Below are 15,252 nucleotides of genomic sequence, written 5' to 3' on the forward strand. Positions count from 1 at the left end.
TCCTTTCAACTATAACCCCTCTGGAAGAATTCAAAGTTGAATAGGGGGTAACCTCGATGGGTACATCCCCGAAGATCTTTTAATTCAGGAAAGGTTTAAAATGTTGTGGTGCAGATGTATCCACTAAAATGTCTCGAGATCATAACTTTCTTACTGTCTTAAGAGAGCCAGTAGGGCTTTGTGATAAAATGTGAGAATTTCTAAGAATTTCTGGATAAGGAATACATAATTAGAAATTGAGGTTCCGAATCTGACTATGATGGTGACTGTACAACAGAGTCGTCCATGCATGGTTGTTTTCCGATAATATGTTTTCTCAATTTTTTTCTTTTTATATTTTCCAAGGGTAAGGTATCCATAATAAAGGGAATATATTTCAGCGACCACTGTTCCCACCCACCGTGAAGCCCTATGAGGAGATGCACTACAATGCTAAACAAGGACACTGCAGCAATGGCAGGATTTCGTGAGCACTATACCCAAACACCAGTATCAGACACAATGGCCACAACACCTGTTGGGAACATGCAACACTAGTATTCGGTTGACCTTAGCTCAAGTGGACCAACCGATTAACCCTGGGGGAATCTTAAGGCCTCCCGTCTACAGGAATTCAAGGCCAAAGTGATGTGTGAGGGTTAGACCCTTCGACCACCAGGATCCTCTCTTCCCTTTCACGGGTTGCCACGCACGGTAAATGCGTGGGTGTATGTTTATATCCACGAGAAGGTAAACTGACAGTACAGAACCTTCTCTGAAAGGCTACCTGACCATGTACAGGATACACACCGAGGGGCTGCTGTTTGTGTGTGTGGCAAAGTGTGGGACTTATAACGTGGAATGTTTATGTTGTCTTTTTCTTGGCTAGAGCCTCGGATGTTATTAGTATATTGGCTTGGTTTGGTTTGAATTTCGCGCAAAGCTACTCGAGGGCTATCTGCGCTACCCGTCCATAATTTAGCAGTGTACGACTAAAGGGGAGGCAGCTAGTCATCACCACCCACTGCTACCTCTTGGGCTACTCTTTTACCAACGAATAGTGGGATTGACCATCACATTATCACGCCCCCACGAATGAAAGGGCGAGCATGTTTGGTGTAATGAGGATTCGAACCCTCGACCCTCGGATAACAAGTCGAGTGCCTTAACCGCAGTTAGTATATCAGTTTTTATATCTTCATGAAGGTCCTGTAATTCGAATGTTTCTTCTAAGGTTCCCTTTTTGTTGTAGTCAGAGGGAAATGTGGTGTGCTCTGATGTTGCGTGTGTTAAAGTGTTTTTCTGTCGAGCAAAGCTCTCTAAAAATTTGTGTCGTGAAAAAGTGGGAAATTCGCAGATTTCTACAAACAGTGCGAGTAGATTAGTCATGAGCTGTACAGTGGTGTTAGGCGTGTGGGAGTAAGTAAACACAGTGTATACTGCTGGTTACGTCTGCGTAAGTGGAGGTGTATATATTGTAATTTAATAGCTGGATTAGGGTGTTGATGAATTTTCGTGTCTGGGATAATTCAGTGTGGTATTTCGAAGAAGGGGTGTATTGAAACAGAGGCAGGTATTGTTGTAAAGGAATCAGATGTGTATTGTTGGGTCTCTGCAGCACCTTACCTCAGATAAGTTTATATCTTGGGAAGGCTATATAAGTGGCAGCATGAGAACCCTTACAATTAGCTCTTATGATCATGTATCACTCGTTAGTGCACTGCGTCACGCCACAGTTTCCGGTGCATCTAACAAAACAAAGAGGAGCAGTGCAGTAGGGTTTGCTAGTACCAAATCTCTGGCACTTATAACATTGTCGTATTTGTTCCGCGAGGTGTTCTTGAGAAAAAGAAAGCAGCCATCTTTCAAGAGTTCATTTTTTTTATATAGTTACTTCAATAAGTGAGGTTTTAAGCTCAGTTCTAAATGAAATGTTGTACTCATCTTTATCTGATGTATAGCCCTGAGTACGAGTTCCTCCGCAATTTCGTCATCTTCGATGTCGAGATCGACATCTTTGACAACTATAGCAGGTTTAGTGGGTTTTTATGTAGGTGTTGTATTTGTGGATTTGTCTTCGAAGGTTTTATTCATCCAGTCTTTGAGAGAACTATATTAAAACGGGTTTATTCCTTTAGGGAGACATCAAATTTCTTTGAATTCAGTGATAAAAAAGTGTTTTCTAATTATGGTTACAATTTGTAGTAGTCTAAGTGTGTTAAGGATGCCTTCAATGACTAAAGTGGATATGATGTATTGTTTTGTTTGGCTGATAGTTGATCAGTGTTGGTTTCACTAAGCTTGTCATTACCAGAGTTAGAATCTAAATTTAGTTACATGTGCGTCTTCTTTCTTTATTTAGTTTTGGCTTAACAGGGGTAAAACCATATTCATCATTGTCTTTTCATTCAGTGGGAAGAGTGTAAAATTGGAAGATGTGTCACAGTCCCAGACGTCCTTTGTCAAATTCGAATCAGAAGTGGCATGATCGATGTTGGATTGTAACATGTTAGTCTTCTGTAAGAGGTGGATCACTAGATCTGGCACTAACACCCCGACATTTTGTTCTAGAGTTAAGGCTCATTGAATTTAATTCGTTGTAATAACCCAATAAGATCCGAGAGGAACGCCTATTAATAAAACAAATAAAAAGTAAAAAATGAAAGGTATACATATTACCTGTGGAGCTTGGAAAAGTGCGTGAGCTGTACGACAAATAGAACAGGAATAAAAACAAAAACAAAATTCTTTTAGCTTAAACTTTAAAAAGGCATAGTCTAGGGGAAATCCTGTCCAAATTAGTATTTATTTTTTCTTTTAGTTGGAGCTAAAAATGCCTAAACTAAGGAAACCCCTGTCTGCATTTTTCATTCCTCTTTACTTTTTTATTTCGTGCAAAGCTACCCCAGGGCTATCTGCATCTGCAGTATTTATCCCTAATTTAGCAGTGTAATACTAGAAGAAAGGCTACTAGTTATCACCACCACCGCCAATTCTTGGAGTATTCTTTTATCAATGAAGAGTGAGATTGACCATTACTTTATAACGTCCCCACGGTTGAAAGGGCGAGCATGTTTGGTGTGATCGGGATTCGATCCCGCAATCCTTAGATTGCTAGTCAAGCACCCTAATCATCTGGCCATGCTAGGCCAATTCTTCATTTTTCAGTTAGATTTAGATTATCATGTTTCTTATTGTATTATTCCAATGGCAGCAACAATGAAAAAGCATTGCACACCACCACCCACAATGCAAATACAACCATCTCCTCAGTTTCATCATTTCTTATGAATTCAACATTTGATGACCGTGTTATCAGAACAGATATTCTATTCAGAAACATCATCACAAAGCACAATATAGCCTTCAACGTTGCTGAACATTTTATCAAGCTTTTAAAGATGATTTATCCTGACTCAAAGAGAGCTAAGAAATTTCACTGCTGTCGTACAAAGGCAACACAACTGGTCAAGAAATTGTTAGTTCCAGCCTTGCAGAATGAAGTTGTGGATCACAGCAGGAAGGAAACATTTTCCTTTGCGCATAACGAGAGCAACAAAACTCTCTCAGGTTGAGATATTTTACTGAAAGAACAACTACTAGGCTTCTTGCCATTCACACTTCCAACATTGAAACAGGGGAAAAAACGTTTCAGCACATTGAGGTGGTATTTCTCACCAACGATATTTCCTGGAACAACCTTGTTTTTTTTACGTCAGACAACTGTAGTTTGACGACTGATATGCATAATTCAATAATTAGTAGGATTACAGAGGTTTATCAAGATGTTTTCAACTTGAGATGTGTATGTCATTTAACCAAAGTTTGTGTACTTGCTGGTATCTGGCACTACCTGTAGAAGATATAACACAGATCTAAAAGAACAGTACAAAAGTTTATTGACTTTACTGAGACAAAACCACTAAAGATACTGAAGTATTGTTCAACAAGATGGTTGAGCTTACAGAAGACTATTTAACAACTATTAACCAGCTCTTCGTTCTTATTTTCTGACCCATAAAGATTTAGAGAAACTTAGGAGAGTAAACAGGATAGCAGATATCCTTGTAAGCCATAAGATTCATCTATACTTCTGCTTTCTTAACTACATCCTCCTCTTTCTAGTCGTCTTTAACACCATATTTCAGGCAGATGAGTCCAGGATTGGTATGTTTGGTGGTGCCATATGAGATCTGTTGAGGAAGTTGCTTGAGAAATTCATCAACAGCAGAGTCATCCACAGTACAAAAGACATCACCACTAGTCCTTTTAAGAATTATGCACAATAACTGGATGATGATTTCTTAGCTTTTGGTATACCTGCCAGAAGCAAACGAAAATGAGCAGAACCCTCCATAATGGACAGCTTCTTTAAAGTGATCAGATGTTTCTATACTGCTGTTGTTGGCCAAGTTCTCCACTAACCCTTAAAGAGCGGGAATGTTGTAAATAGCTACATCGATTGATGATGGTTACAATTTAAAGGTTAAGGGTCCAGTGCTGAACACTCATTGGTTTTCTTTTGCCAGAAGAGAGAATCTACATTAACCTAGTACATATCGTTGATATGTGTCACAGATTCCATTATATCTATATCAGACTGTACAGGAGGAATTCAGACTTTCAGCTTTGCCATGATACTGACCTTCCACCAACAGATATCTCAGTTGATGTATTGTGGGCAAATGTCAGAAAGATGAAGGGCCCCATTACCAAACAGGAGAGACTCCTCAATCTGGATGGACTGACTGGGGCATGTGTTACTAACAGTAATGCTGAGTATGAACTGGTCTTCTCTATAGTTAGGAAAATTCTGACTGATCAGAGATCCCTAGTAAACATATGATTAAAAACTTTATTGAGAACAAAGATAAACAAACATGAGAAGTGTTTTCACTTTAAGCCTTCTGCAACAGTGTTAAAGAGTGCCTGTAGGGAATATAATAGAGAACTAGACTTTTTGTGATGAATGATTTTACAAATGTTCTATATTTTGAATTGAAATGTCATTATACAGTTTATTAAAAAGTGTCTGCCAATATAATAAATGTGATATAACTTACTTGCTCATTTACCTCCATCACTGAGTATATATATTACAAAAACACACATATTTTCTGGCAGTTAAAAACAGTGTTAAGATTAAGTCTGAAATTCACAAAAATTAAAATATGAAAATACATTGAGACCTGCAGAATTGAAAAAAAATAATAAAGTCAAAAAATGCAGAGGTGTTTGAAAATTAATTAGCCTCAAACCAGTTGTGCTTGTAAATTGCTTGATTTTCCACAAGTTGCACAAAATCTCCTGCAACAAGAATTTTAAAAAGTTAAAAGGTACAATTACCTAACCCCAGAAGGTCAAAATAAGTTTATTAATTGTTGCAGTAATGAAGTGGCAATTGCTATCCTAACTAAAAAATGAGCCTCGAACTACTGTTACAGCTATAATAGTCGATACAACTCCTGACTCAGCACATATAGACTAAACTATTTATTCTCTGTTACTTTCACTGGAATGATTAATCTAAGAACTATGATATTGAAAAAAGGTTCAATGAGAGTAGAGACTGCAATAAAATTGTAAGTGAAGCAGTTGCAAGATTGATCATAAGTACCCTCAGGAAGCATGGTATATCAACTGTGGATTGCTGTGGCCAAGGTTGTAACTATGGCAGCAACACAAATGGATCCTACAAAAGTACTCAAACTCATATCCCAAACAATAATCCTCTGGTTACTTACTCACCCTGCACTTGTCATAGCTTAACCATTTGTGGTGTTCATGCCACTGAATGTTAACCACAGGTGATTAAATTTATTAGGGTTGTTCAACTGTAGCCCATAAAGGTGGGAAATTTTAAAGAAAAATAATAGCTGCACTCTACACAATTTGTTATATACAGTTGGTCTGTTGGGTTAGAAAGTGTAAGGTCTTTTGCAGTTCACCTTTCCAAGTTAAAGAAGGTCATTAAAAAGCTACAGGATCTTAATCTGACAACAAACACACAATCAGAACTACAGAGTATTCAGACTTGTGAATTTCTTTAAATGCATCCTCATGGCTTGTTTGGATTAAAGTCCTCACAGCACATGATTTTAGGAACAAAGATCTCCAAGCCAGAGATGCAATACTGGATGTAGAGGTTAAGAATATAAAAGGTCTGATTGAGAATCTCAATCATTTTATACAGAGTTGGTATTTGCAATTTTGTCCAAAAATATGCTTGTTGCTGACAACTACAATAATACTGTCAGAGAAAAGGCATAGAGTGAGGAAGAGATTTGCAAATGAGACATCCAAAGACAATTTAGGATGACAGACTTGAATCAAAAAGATTATTTCAAAAATTATGTTTTCTAGGTTCTCCTGTACTGTATCAACAGAAACACAATCAGGTATTATGAGATAGAAAGAGAGCTGGGGACAGCATTTGGTGTTCTGTGGAAATACTATAACCTGAAAGTACAAGAACAACCTAGGATTCTTTGTGATAAGTTGTAGTGTTGACATGTCTCACAATCTAGCAGAGGAAATAGAACACTTAAGTGATTCATTCAACTAATTTTGAACAACAACTTCTATTGCTATTTCACCTGTTTAACAGCCTCCACAATTTGAAACCGGGCACCTTGTTTCAAAATATATGCATTAGGCTTAGGATTTTGTTAACCACACCAACCACTGTTACAGAGGCAGAGTGCTCATTCAGCACATTAGCAAGAGTAAAAGATGTACTAAGATCAACTGGGCATCAAGATTAACTAACAATTAATGAATACAAGCTCATCTAAGAAGGAATTTTGATGCAATTATTGAATTGTTTGTCAACCATAGAGCTCAGAAAGCACCTTTGGATTCAACCTTTAGGCAGTAATGAACATTGCTTCATGTTTTATAAGTGTGCATATGGAAAGAAGAGACATAAGGTAACAATGTAATTCCAGTTTTGAGTGTTTCTGTACTTTGATGCTCACAACTCTATTATTCTATGCATAGGGTATACACTCAGAAACATTTTGTTTCTTGTTACTCTCCCATGTCTGCACTTTTCCTGTTTGTGCATAGTAAAATTGAAGTAATTTGATAATAAACTGTTGTTGTTGGTAAAGTCCACAAAGCATCTTTGGGCTCCAGCTACACTGTAATAAATTGTTTGGTATTTTATTTGTATACCTAATATTGAGGCATTAAGAATAACTAAAATAGTTCTAATAATAATTTTACTACTTGTTAGTTTAGAGTTATTTGCTAACTGTAGTAAACTTGTAAAGCATCTTTAGATGCTATTTTCAATTATTCTTAAATAAGTTTTGTTTTCTTTCCAAATAGATTTGATACACTGGGATGAATAAAACAATATATTGAGTAATAATTACTAATTTTTGCCACATTATAGATTTAATGACTCTTTGAAACTTTATTTAATTTCATGACTACTGCATTTTTACAAGTTCATGAAGGAAATAGTCCCCTAAATTTATTTTAGGCAAAATCAACAAAGGTTAAAAAAACAAAATGAAACACTCTTGGTGCCCCTATGGCAGAAGTAACATGGACTTTGTAGCTGTGGCCTTAAGAGGCCATTTTGAGGCTGCATGTTGATGCCAAAGTGACAAGTGTAAAAGTTTTGGCAAAAATGACAACCAGCTGGTCTCAAATTAAAAAAAATATATTTTGGGCTCTGTGATTGATAGAGTTATTATTTATGTTTATTTTCTGAGTAAGGACTTTAAATCATTCTATTCAAGATCAATAATGTGTTAAATAGATTTAAAAACATATCTCTCCTTCTTTACACATGTCTACTCTCTAACTTCTATTAACTAAAAAGAGCTACTGCTTTCTCCCAAACATGTACATACATGCACACGCACTCCCCAAACTAAATAGGCTTGCTTCAACAATATCTTTGACTTTGCAAAAACTTGCAAAAATCAATTACATGATGACTTTACAAAATTATTTGGTATTGAGAGATTTTTTTCATTGTGTTGTGTTGCAATGAGAAGAGAATAAATCAATGTTTCAGAAATAGAGCAATAATGTAGTCAGAAAATGCTGCAAGCAACACTAGACAACATAGAAGAAATCAGGCCACCAAAAGATATGGAATAGTTTGAAAACTTGGAAATGTCATGTAAAACATATGCAGGAAGCAAGGACAATGTACCCTGTTTTGCTTTGATTAAAATAGCTTCAAAAAATTAATTATTTGCATAATAATATTTTATTGATGTTAATAAAATATATAGTTAAAGAAATAATTTCAATTAGTTTCCAAATAAACATGATTAATGTGACTGATTTCATTAAAACAACTCAGTATATTTAAAACCAATTTCATCTGAGCAATGCCAGGTACTCTTCTATTCAACAATACTGGAGTTTCCCTTCATTCTTTAATATTTTCCAGTAACTACTTCCATGTAAGAGATTGTATGAACAGATGAAAATGTTAGTATACTATTACTACAACTGAATCAGAAACAAAAAAAAAATTAGTTTTAATAAAAAAGAAAACTATTAGATACATATACAATATTTTAGAAATAGAATAATCAAAAAGAAACTCTAAAACGAAGTGCTTTAATATAAAAACAAAGTGTTTCACAAGAATATACCCAGAAATTCATAACAACAAATGTGGAAACACTTCATCAAATTGTTATATTTTTCAAGCACAAAGTACATATATAAAACATTTTTACCACATTTCATGCAGTTAAGTTTGAAAACAAACACTGGTGACACAATAACACCCTGGCAGCCTTGACAGGGTTACAAAAAAACAAATGGTGTCGTAATAGTTACATGAAAGTAGCAATGAAACAAACTGCAATGTCGAAGCAACAATTCTGGGAGTCCATAAACTTATACTGCTGCAATGTAAACATCTAACATTGTAAATTCTCACATGCAATATTACACCAACATTATCCAACATAAGATTATTATCTGGGTATATCACATAGATCACAGGAGATTATCTGCCTGGTAAATACACACAGACAGTACAATGTCCAAGAATTTTAACAATATCATATACTATTAGCAAGAGTGTAATGAAAGTGACTAACATCAAGACAATAATGAAAAAATGTCCAACAATGATAATAAAAGCATAATAATAAGTTATTAGTAACTGTATTTACAGATATTCTGGGATCCTTTTCATGTTGATGACCTTGATGTCAGAACAAAACTTAAGTATAGTTCCAGTAGAAAATATAACATATTTGTTGAAGGAGGAAATTTCATTTTATCAGTATATAATCAAAGGTTACTGTTGCCATAATAGGCTTGATTGTTAATTGAATTGTGAGAACAAATACTTAGTGATGGAACAACCATGAAATTGGTACTTAAAGATGATGACAAAATTACTTCATTCACTAACATGGGAATAGCTATGAAAGTGTTAAGGCTAACACCATTTAAACTGATCAAAATTTACAAATAGTTACTTGTAAAGTACTCTAATGAATTAATGATGATAAAATCTAAATAATAATGTGCATTATGAAACTCTACCTCAAGAAAAGGAAAGAAATATTCATTGACAATCATTGTCCTTCAAACCTTAATGGAAAATCTCTTTGGTCAAAGAACCCAAGAACACTGAAAATATTCTGTTCCTGAGGCATGACCCAAATGCAAAAGTCAAACTCCAATTGCCTTTTACTATCTTCATTCAGTTGGGGGAGTGCAGCCACCCTTAATATCTTGAAAGAAAATTGGGTGTTATAACAGAAAGAAGTAAAAAAGTTATAATAGTACACATTAAGATTTAGATACTATTTTCATGGAAGGCAGAATGTAATTAAACATTAATAAAAAAGGGACGATTTTAGTTTACCTATCTTTGGTCTACCCACCCCAAAGTAGTCTAGTTCCATATGTCCATTAAAAGAAATAATAATTTCACATTTAGAAATATATATTAATATTTGTAAAGAATTTTATCTCCCAAACTCTAAATCCATTACTGTTTATTTCCCAGTAATTTAACATTATCTATAGAGAAATTACTATTATTACACTTTTTATAACACTGAAACATAAATAAGCAATAGGATTATTTTTGAGGTTGTAAAGTTATTCAAGGTCATCTAGCATTTATAAATAACTATCCTTAATTAGTGACTCATTCAATATAGTGGGACAGAAATGAATTATGTACAAATAAATAGATGCAAAATTCAAAAGTTTCAGAACCTAAAACTTTTGTAATCATGTCGTGAGCATTTGTACAAATTTTCAGAACACTTTATAAGTAATACTTAAATGTCAAAAACCAAATACACCATCTACAAGTCACAATATATCACACAAACATTAATATATATCCATAAGTAAATCAAATTTGAAAAAAATTGCCTTATTATTGTCTTTTTGCATATCAGTCCGAAAAATTATGTTATTGTAGAGAAGTACCTTGTACACAAGACATTAAATTGACTTTTCGGTTGATTTAAGAAAAAGCATATCTATTTCTAGCCTGAAATAAAAATGGATTGTAATAATGTCACCTAGTTATAACTACAATAATAATGAACAAAAAACTATTGAACCAACTTGGTCTGTGGCAGAGATTTGACTATTTTTTATATTTAATAATGATAATTTCAAGAGATAACAAGGAGCCATTTGGCAAGGTTTAGCTATCTGAAGGCATTTACCTTTAAACTTGAATTCTGAATGGCATTCTAAAACCACTTGTAGTTTAACCTTAACCCTTGGATAACACGTCTGAGGCCTAAGAATGGTGCCTTGTTTGAGAAACAACATACCAATATTATTAGATATTATAAAGTACTACTTGTTATACAGGAGATTCTATTTGATGATAATTTAGATGTGATGGTTTGAAATAAATTTAATGTAATGTATGTTTTGTGTTTTACCTATATAGAAGTGTCAAAATAAGTGCAAAACTGTAAATTACTTTTGCAATACAAAAAGTTATAAATCGTATTAAGTCTGATGGCTTGGGCATCCAGAGAAAAGTTGTTTTTATCACTTTACACATACGAGGGCTGTTCAAAAAATAAGCGGACTGTTTGAATTGCGCGGCTCCAGTTGGTTCCAGGGGAATCCGCTTGGTGTCGCTAGGTTTGCACAGATCAGCTGATTACGACGCCATTTCCCGATTGCAGATATCTTCATTTGTGTATTAGCTACGCGGTTTTAAGTGAAGTGCGATTTTTTCGTTTGGCGGATTTCAGAATGAATGACTTGAAGAAGCAACGACTTGCTGTGAAATTGTGTGTTAAACTTGGAAAATCTGCGACTGAAACTTTTGCTATGCTTAACACGACTTACGGTGATGTTGCTATGAAGCGTACCGCATGTTTCAAGTGGCATGAACGTTTTAAGGATGGTCGACAGTCCATTGAAGATGATGAGCGTCTTGGACGTCCTTCCACGTCAACTGACAACCCACACGTCGACAAAATCAACACCCTGGTGCGGGCAAATCGACGTCTGACTGTCATGGAGCTTGCTGAAGAGTGTGGGATATCAGTTGGATCTTGTTACGAGATTTTGACCGAAAAGTTGAAGATGCACCGCGTTGCTGCAAAATTCAGCCCTCAGAACTCGTGAGTTTTTTGGCCAAACACTCGATCACTGTTCTTCCCCACCCCCTACTCACCTGACCTTGCTCCTTGCGATTTTTTCTTGTTCCCCAAACTCAAAAGACACTTGAAAGAAAGAAGATTTGAGACGATTCCCGAGATTAAGGCAAATGCGACGAAGGAGCTGGAAGACATTACAAAAGAAGCGTACCAGGACTGTTTCAACAAGTGGAAACACCGTTGGGATAAGTGTGTGCGTTGGGGAGGAGAGTACTTTGAAGGAGTTCCAGACCTGTAACTTCTAAATAAAGTACATTTTGTTTTATGACGTCAGTCCGCGTATTTTTTGAACAGACCTCGTACACTACCTTTTTTGATCGCATAAGAGAAAAATTAACTGATCTTATTCATGCGTTGTCTCTATCAAAGCTGCATGAGGAACTTCTTGGCTCTCATTTACATAAAAAGTATTTATTAGCTTCATGAACAAGAATTTCAAAGTCATTATCATAATTCTGCTTCTCACTAAAAAATGCAAAATACTTTGTATTTCTGCACAAATGTTTATACACTAATTGAAACCTTAGGTACTGATTATCATCTTCACTAATGGAAATTTTTTATTAACTTATCTAAAATTACAAGCAAAAGCTGCACTTTTGCCGATTGGGAACACAAAGCGACCAATTCCTGTTGTTTCTACTGTGTACATGAAAGTAGTTTATCAAAGAAGGCAGATTATACTTGGGGTCATCAAATATAATCACTATAAGTGGAACATATGTAGTTATCTAAGGGTTATTTTATTTCTGGGACATTCAAGATTATAAAAGTCGTTTCAAGAAGGATTGGTAGGCTGGTTGGTTTGGTGTTTTATGGTACAAAGCAACTAGGCTATCTGCACCAAACATTCGGTAAAAAGATAAAATTAAAGTAAAATTAGTAAAACTACTAAAAGGAAATTAATGTAAAACAAAAAAAAGTTTAATTTTTGTATTAAAAACAAAACAAAAATATAAATAGCATTAAAACCAATTGTTGCATCTAGTCTGCAGCGGTAAGAGAAGAACTGCAGTAATACAAGCTGTAAAGGACTTCCTGTAGCATGATTGTAATTATTATAACTTGCCAGGAAGACTAACAGATAAGTTCAAAAAACACCGTTAGTCATTTGAAATTGGCCTTTCCAGTCCTGGTTTCAAGTTATTTGACGTTACGGCCATTTTATAATTTCAAATGGAACAAGATAAACTTTGATTCTTAAAAGGGAATCACATTAAAAAGGTTTAATTATAAATTAAAAACTTAAATAACATTAAAAGATTAATGGCCTTTAAAAACTAAAAACATTTCGAAGGTATACAGTGTCACCATCACCAATAACACTGTCTAACGTTATGGACAAACCTTGAGACAAAACATGTTTAAAATGGTGTCGTCGTTCAGAGTCATAACGTCGGCAAGAAAGTAAAATGTGGCTTATTGTGACTTGAGTGTTACACAGACTACACATTCGTGCGTCAGTTACAGATAACAGAAAACGATGAGTTAAAAAACTGTTACCAATGTGTAATCTAGTTAGAACAACTTCTTCTTTCCGATCCTTACGGAAGCAAGACGGCCAAAGTCCAATATAGGATTTTATTTGCAACAACTTGTTTTCACGTTGCTCATTCCAAGTCGACTGCCAGCTGTCATGGAGCCGAGCCTTGAATACAGGACCATAGTCCATGTATGGAACAGACATAGCAGTGATAGTGCTGGAGCAGATAGATTTAGTTGCGGTGTCGACAAGCTCGTTCCCGCAAATACCAACATAGCTCAGTACCCAGAAAAACTGGATAGAAGAAGATGTTAAAGAGAAATGGACCAGTTGCTTTTCAATATTGGCGGTAACAGAGTGTGAAATAACATGAAGCGATTCCAGGGCCACTAGACAATTAAGCAAGTCAGTATAAATAGTGCAGTTTGAGTACTTCTTAGCTTCTATATGATCCAAGGCAAGAGAAATGGCGTACATTTCAGCAGTAAACACAGAAGCTGTAGAGAGAATTCTGCCATCAACCACCGAGCCACAAGAAACCATGACATAAATAGTAATGAAAAAATGGTTCGAAATTTGTTCAATAAATAGCAGATAGTATTTCCAATGAGAAGTGTCTGCTTTTCTCAGATGACTTAAAGATAGGTCACACTTGGGGACTGTAAAAGGTCATGGTGGGATAGGCTGACCAGTGGATACAGCAATATTATCCAAATACAGACACAATTCATCCAAATGGACCTCGATATGGAGGTCAAAAGTAGTAATGGCAGATCGTCTGTTCTGAAAAAGTATGGCCCACCGAGAAAGGAAAACACAACCCCAGGTGGAATGCTTTGGTAACGAACGATATATCAAAACATATAGTAAAGACAGTTGCAAACAGCAGAGGTGCAAAGAAGATTCATGAGACTCTATACATAAGCTCTGAACTAGGGAAATGTGGAAAGCCCCAGTGCAGAGCCGAAGTCTTTGATGATGAATGGGGTCCAGCATCTTTAAGGCCGAGGTTCTGGCAGAGCCATAGACCAGTGATCCATGGTTTAGTTTCGATCAAATAAGAGCATGATATATCTTTAGCGTAGAACATCGATCCGCTTACCCAAGTGGCGGAAGAGTGGACACAAAGAATGTTCAGTGCTCTTGTACATTTGACCTGTAGCCGCTTGATGTGTGGTATAAAGGTAAGCTTACAGTCAAAGATAAGCCCCAAGAACTTTGTCTCAGGGATCACAGGCAGCACAACTTCATCGATTCGTAGTTCAGGATTAGGGTAAATTCCCCGTCAGCGATAAAAGAGCATTCAAACGGTTTTAGAGAGAGAGAAGTTAAAGCCGTTTGCTGTGGTCCACTTTAGTAAACGACTGAGGGAAGTCTGTAGATGCCACTCAATATACCTTATGTTCGACAACTGGTATGAGATGTGAAAGTCGTCGACATCGAGCCCATTTGCAACAGAAAGAGGGAGTTGTTCAGTGATGGCATTAATCTTTATACTGACAGAGATGGGTGTTGAAGTTGATTCATCAACGTTTTTAACCATGGAGGTCAAAAGACTTTTCATTTCGTTTGAGAACGGTCCTTTTCGAGGCACAGGGAGATCCGTCTGCACTCCCACTGTAGAAGTGGAACGAAGTGCAGCAGCATATGTCCGAAATGAAGTGGTGGACAGCAACTTTCGAGCCTCAAGGTAAGTAATGTTTTGAATCTTTTTCAAATGCTACACCTCTTTTTCTTCTAACCGTTTAGGGCAAGAACGAAAGTAGGATGGATGAGAGCCATTGCAATTGACGCAATGATGGTCTGTTTCATACTCATAGGCATCGTGGTCCTTGCCACCGTAACGAGCACATGTCAAGTAACCACGACATGATGTCTTTGATTGACTAAACCACTGACGTAGGAAACATCTGAGAGATTTTAAAATAATCCGTGATGACGAGAAAATCTACTTGTAGATAAAATTATTTGTGTTAAAACGGGAGATATGAGTTGAAAAAGCACTATGTAGAAGAGCGAACAACGTTTCGACCTCCTTTGGTCGTCGTCAGGTTCGCAAAGAAAGAGGTAACTGACCGATAGCTGACCACATATTTGAAAGCAGTTGTGTAATTGAGTATAGGAATGTAGATGGCGTGCTTATGTATTGGA

General features: G+C 36.0%; 1 long non-coding RNA gene across 1 annotated transcript; it reads right to left on the reverse strand.

The window, feature by feature from the left end:
• Positions 1-8,465: 8,465 nt before the first annotated feature.
• LOC143245096 (uncharacterized) lies at positions 8,466-9,699 on the reverse strand. The gene is made up of 2 exons (XR_013025474.1): positions 9,514-9,699; positions 8,466-8,861 (listed from the first exon to the last, which is right to left on the reverse strand). It is a non-coding gene; the product is annotated as an uncharacterized LOC143245096 (long non-coding RNA).
• Between the last annotated feature and the right edge of the window lie 5,553 nt (positions 9,700-15,252).

Source organism: Tachypleus tridentatus, chromosome 1 (assembly GCF_004210375.1).
Source record: "Tachypleus tridentatus isolate NWPU-2018 chromosome 1, ASM421037v1, whole genome shotgun sequence".
Lineage (NCBI taxonomy): Eukaryota > Metazoa > Arthropoda > Merostomata > Xiphosura > Limulidae > Tachypleus > Tachypleus tridentatus.